This window comes from Neophocaena asiaeorientalis, unplaced genomic scaffold, assembly GCF_003031525.2.
Source record: "Neophocaena asiaeorientalis asiaeorientalis breed wild unplaced genomic scaffold, Neophocaena_asiaeorientalis_V1.1 scaffold630, whole genome shotgun sequence".
Classification (NCBI taxonomy): domain Eukaryota; kingdom Metazoa; phylum Chordata; class Mammalia; order Artiodactyla; family Phocoenidae; genus Neophocaena; species Neophocaena asiaeorientalis.
In genome coordinates, this window is record NW_020171813.1 from 133032 (window position 1) to 139131 (window position 6100).

The window sequence follows — 6100 nt, forward strand, 5'->3', positions numbered from 1 at the left end:
TTTGAAAAGGGGAACCAAAGCAAAATAGTTCAAACCAAATTCAAGAAATTCAGCAAAAAAACAAATCCCTCTGAATTTTTGGAAAAGATGTATCAAGCCTACAGACATTATACTAATGTAGATCCTGAGGCCCCTGAAAATATGAGAAGGATAAATTTGATCTATTTTGGGCAAAGTGTCTCAGATATTGGGAGGAAGTTGTGAAGATTAGATGGTGCATTTGGAATGAATCCTTCTCAATGGGTAGATGTTGTTTTTAAAGTGTTCAACAGGGAACAGCAACAGAAGAATGAAGATGTAAAACAAAATGCCACTTTTTTGGCACTGGATTCCCGAAAGGGGAGTAACTGGAAGAGAGGTAAGTCCCTACTGGGGGAGAAACAATGAGCTTTCACCCTTAAGTTTTTCTTCAGAACAGCTTGACATCAGAGTTCCACGAGAACACTCTTTAACCCTACAGATGGTGCTCATGAAAACCCCAGGAGACAGAGCTCTCCTCCCCCTCCCCCCCCAATCCCAGGTCTATGAAAAGGTAAGACCAGAGTGTGTGCTAACAGCACCCCAGGGAAGGCCAAAAACACAATGGCCAATAGACATCCCCTTAAAAAGGGACGCTGGGACACCTAACCTAAAGCAATATCCTCTGAGGCAAGAGGATCACTTCTCCCACAGACTGACTTGTCAAAATACCATCCAGTATATTCAGAAAAGGACAGAGAGGGTCGAGGAGTGGGGTTTCACTTGGATTGCACCTTGCCTGGCTGGAAAAGTAGTGCACAATTGTTTTGATTCCTGAGGTGATCTTGGACCCTGTGCTGCAGCACATTCATATTAGTACCCATTACAGGAGAGATGCCACCTTACAATGGATTCAAATATATACAATGGGGCCTAACCTAGAGAAGACCATACAGCGAGTCACTCAGAATTGCATGATTCGTGCTAAAAACAACCCAAAGACTGCTGTTGGACCTTCCCAGATGGGGGCCCAACACAAAGGAATCTGTGCCACCAACAACTGGACACAAATGCCTTGAGCTACAGGAAATTTCAGATACCTGCTAGTGTTTGTGGACACTTTTTTTCAGGATGGGTGGAAGCAATCCCACCTGGACAGAAAAAGTCTCTGAAGAGGATTGCCTGGGTCTTGGACAAACTGAAAGCTGAATATGAGTGTGGTACCACCATCGATATCTCCCTGTGGGAATTCGAGACCATAAGTACTATGTGACTATTACTGATGCCTCAGGACACAGAGACTTTATCAAAAACATGCTTCCAGGTACATCCCAGTCTGACCGTGATGTCCTCATTGTTGCTGCTGATGCTGGTGGATTTGAAGCAGGTATCTCCAAGAATGGGCAGACCCATGAGCATGCCCTTCTGGCTTACACTCTTGGTGTGAAACAACTAAGTGTTGCTGTTAAATGGATTCCACTGAGCCACCCTACAGCCAGAAGAGGTATGAGTAAATTGTTAAGGAAGTCAGCACTTACATTAAGAAAATTGGCTACAACCCCAACACAGGAGCATTGGTGCCAATTTCTGGCTGGAATGGTGACAACATGCTGGAGCCAAGTGCTAACATGCCTTGGTTCAAGGGATGGAAATTCACCCAAAAGATGGCAATCCCAGTGGAACCATGCTGCTCTGGATTGCATCCTGCCACCAACTCATCCAACTGACTAGTCTTTGAGTCTGCCCCTCCAGGACATCTACAAAATTGGTGGTATTGGTACTGTCCCTGTGGGTTGAGTGGAGACTGTTTTCAAACCTATCGTGGTGGTCACCTTTGCTCCAGTCAATGTTACAACTGAAGTAAAGTCTGTTGAAATGTACCATGAAGCTTTTGTGAAGGCCTTTCTGGGGACAGTGTGGGCTTCAATGTCAAGAACATGTCTGTCAAAGATGTTTGTTGTGGCCATGTGGCTGGTGACAGAAAAATTGACCCACTGATGGAAGCAGCTGGCTTCATACCTCAAGTGATTATCTTGAACCATCCAGGCCAAATCAGTGCTAGATATGAACCTGTGCTGGACTGTCACACAGCTCACATTGCTTGCAAGTTTGCTGAGCTGAAGACTGATCATTATTCTGGGAAAAAGCTGGAAGATGGGCCCAAGTTCGTTTTTATTTTATATTTGTTATTTTTAAAATTTTTGGCTGCACTGGGGCTTCGTTGCTGCGTGCAGTCTTTCTCTAGTTGCAGCGAGTGGGGGCTACTCTTCACTGCAGTGCACAGGCTTCTCATTGTGGTGGCTTCTCTTGTTGCAGAGCACAGGCTCTAGGTGTGCAGGCTTCAGTAGTTGCAGTGTATGGGCTCAAGTTGTGGCGTACAGGCTTAGTTGCTCTGTGGCATGTGGGATCTTCCCGGACCAGGGATTGAACCCATGTCCCCTGCACTGGCAGGTGGATTCTTAACCACTGTGCCACCAGGGAAGTCCTGGCACCAAATTTTTGATCTGGTGATGCTGCTATTGTTGATACGGTTCCTAGCAAGCCCACATGTGTTGAGAGTTTCTCTATCTTCCTCTGGGTTGTTTTACTGTTCATGGCATGAGACAGACAGTTGCTGTGTCATTGAAGTGGTGGAAAAGAAGGCAGCTGGAGCTGGCAAGGTCGCCAAGTCTGTCCAGAAAACTCAGAGGCTAAATGAATATTATCTCCAATACCTGCCACCCCAGTCTTAATCAGTGGTGGAATAATGGTCTCAGAACTCTTCGTAAAAAGACTGATTAATGATAACAATGAATTGTATAAACTTCAGAAGGAAAGGAGACTGTTTTGTCCACCACTGGTTTTGTGTGTGGCAGTTTAAAATTACTAGTTTTTAAAATCAGTACTTTAAAAATTATTTTATTTTGTATTGGAGTATAGTTGATTTACAATGTTGTGTTAGTTTCAGGTGTACAGCAAAGTGATTCCATTACATATATTCTTTTTCAGATTCTTTTCCCATATAGGTTATTATAGAATACTGAGTTCCCTGTGCTATACAGTAAGTCCTTGTTGATTATCTATTTTATATATACTAGTGTGTATATGATAATCCCAAACTCCTAATTATCCCTCCCCTCCAACCTTTCCCCTTTGGTTTTTTAAGTCTGTGTTTCTGTTTTGTAAATAAGTTCATTAAAATCAGTACTTTTTAATCAGTTAAAGCCCTCAAGGAAATTATCCCCTGATTTGGTTTAAGGCATTGGAACTACATTAATCCCGGAGACCACAATCAACAGGAAAAACTGAGAAAATGAATACTAACTTAACTTGGGATAAGGCCTTGTCAGTTGCCCTGCTATGGATTAGTGGCTCCCAGAAGCAGGCTTAAATTAAGCCCCTTTGAAATACTGTATTGTAGTTCATTCTAGGTGTCTGCCCAGGCAGGAGAATCTATAAATGCTCTGAAAGACCTAGCAGTTGCCAGTTATGCTAAAACTTTGGGCATTATACTAAACCCTGTTCTTGAGTTTGACTCCAACAGGTTTGCCTATTGAACTTAAGTAAATGGTAATTTCATTATGGCCGGAGAGGGGTCAACCTATTTAATTTTTTCCAAATAAACAGCACAGGAACTTAGTATATGTATTGGGAACTGGAACTGAACCCCAACCCCAAGTTCAATTACAAATTAGACAACAAAGTGCTAAGGAGTTTCATCAGGTTCAAATGGTTGTAGATAAAAAAGGAAAGAGGATTTTACTGCTAAAGATTCTAAAGAATATTCATTGCCCCTGTTCAGCAGGGAGTAGCCAGAGCAGTCTTTGTCCCTTTCCCCACAAGACTGTGGAATGGACATTGGCAATGGGGAACTGTAATAGGGAAGAACCTTTGTATTCTATTACAAGTTAATCACTAAAGGGATGTTGCCTACAAGCTTAAAGTATATGCACTTCCCATCTCTGGGAACCCTGCCTCCCAGGTAATGAGCATTAAGCTAATATACCTTTGTTTAGCTCACAGGAAACATCTGGACCAGGCCCACCTGTGAATTAACACATCCCCTCTGGAGGCTGGCTGGAACCAGGAAATGTTTGACTTTACTCCCTCTGATTTTACTATATAAGAAACTTGAATTCTAACTCAGACAAGATAGTTCTTTGGGATATGAGTCCACCATCTTCTTGGTCTGCTGGCTTTCCTTGCCCCAACAGCTTGTCTCTTGATTTACTGGCCTGTTGTGGGGTGAGCAGCACAAGCTTGGACTTGGTAACACAAACTCTAGCGGAAGATGGTGATGGGTCTGGGGCAGGCTCTCTAGTGGAGAGGACTCCCTGCCTTCTTCAAAACACCATATGTCCTGACTCCCCTTCTGTCATCTGGCTACTTTCAGATATGATTCCTTTCCTGCACTGTGTAAAGCATCCTTCCTGAGTAATGATTCCCCCCATCAATGGCTTCTGGGCAATTAAACACAGTTTTTCATGCAGAAGAGGTTGGGGACTCCTGATACAAACCTCTGCAAATACCTTATTCAGAAACAAGAGTTTATGTTCTCCCAGCAATAACTGTTCATTTGTTTTGCAAGGTGCAAGGTAACAGCTGCTTCTCATAACTTCAGCAACCTTGACATACCTATAAGTTCACTAAAATCTTTTGGTCAAATGCAGCTAATTAAAGCAGAATTGATGCATACAGTATTCAGAATTTCAAAGTTAAATACACATAAATAGCCCCTAATCATAGTATGGGGCAAACCTAACTAATGGGTACCATTTTAAGTTTTGGTTATTCTTGAATTTACACATTTGTATCAATTTTAGAATCCGTTTCAACAGTTCTATGGTAAGTCCTGTTGAGATTTTAAAAATATGATTGCTGAATTCTTTACAATATTGAATCTTTTCATTCACAACTTAAAAAATGGAGAGGACTACCTTGGTTATCTTTTATGTCCTTCAATAACATCTTATCTTCTCCAATAAGACCTTAGAATATTTGTCAGGCTTTTTTTCCTCGGTAACCTTTTAAAAAATTGCTGTTGTGGATGGTATCCACTTTCCTCCCATAGAATTTCCCAATATTGCTATTATATGTTTGTATATTGATGCTGTATTCAGTCACCAGAACCATTAAAGTCACAAGTCGTTAATTAAAAGAGATGAAGTATAAATGAAAACTTTAAAAGAGATGTGGTTACACGTGGATTTAAAATTAAGAATAAGAAATGCAATGTTGGCCGGAAAATACTGTTAGGTTTTTGTGTGATTTCCTGATAACTAATGAATTTGTTATTAAAAGGTCTAACACTGTGGTTATGAAGTCTCTTGGGTGGCCATGTGAATCAAGTCTCAGAAGATACCTGGAGTTTAAAAAGTCAGACTCTGTGGATCCTCAGGAATCTGGTCCAGAGGAAATCCAGTAGTTAAATGAGGCCTGCTTATACTTAACATTTTTAAGCTTAATCATCTGTTATAAGTAGCCATTAGTAAACATTTTCATTCCATACAATGAAGAGAAACCCAGGAGCTATTAACATTTTGAGTAATAAGTGATTAATAAGTTTGTTGAGGGACTTCCCTGGTGGCACAGTGGTTAAGAATCTGCCTGCCAAGCAAAGGAAACCATAAACAAGACCAAAAGACAACCCTCAGAATGGGAGAAAATATTTGCAAATGAAGCAACTGACAAAGGATTAATCTCCAAAATTTATAAGCAGCTCATGCAGCTCAATAATAAAAAAACAAACAACCCAATCCATAAATGGGCAGAAGACCTAAATAGACATTTTTCCAAAGAAGATATACAGACTGCCAACAAACACATGAAAGAATGCTCAACATCACTAATCATTAGAGAAATGCAAATCAAAAGTACAATGAGATATCATCTCACACCAGTCAGAATGGCCATCACCAAAAAATCTAGAAACAATAAATGCTGGAGAGGGTGTGGAGAAAAGGGAACCCTCTTGCACTGTTGGTGGGAATGTAAATTGATAGAGCCACTGTGGAGAACAATATGGAGGTTCCTTAAAAAACTACAAATAGAACTACCATATGACCCAGCAATCCCACTACTGGGCATATACCCTGAGAAAACCGTAATTCAAAAAGAGTCATGTACCAAAATGTTCATTGCAGCTCTATTTACAATAGCCCCG

At 41.1% G+C, this 6100-nt stretch overlaps 1 pseudogene; it reads left to right on the plus strand.

Moving 5' to 3' along the window:
• Positions 1–225: 225 nt before the first annotated feature.
• LOC112392571 (elongation factor 1-alpha 1-like) lies at positions 226–2690 on the plus strand (annotated as a pseudogene).
• Positions 2691–6100: the final 3410 nt, after the last annotated feature.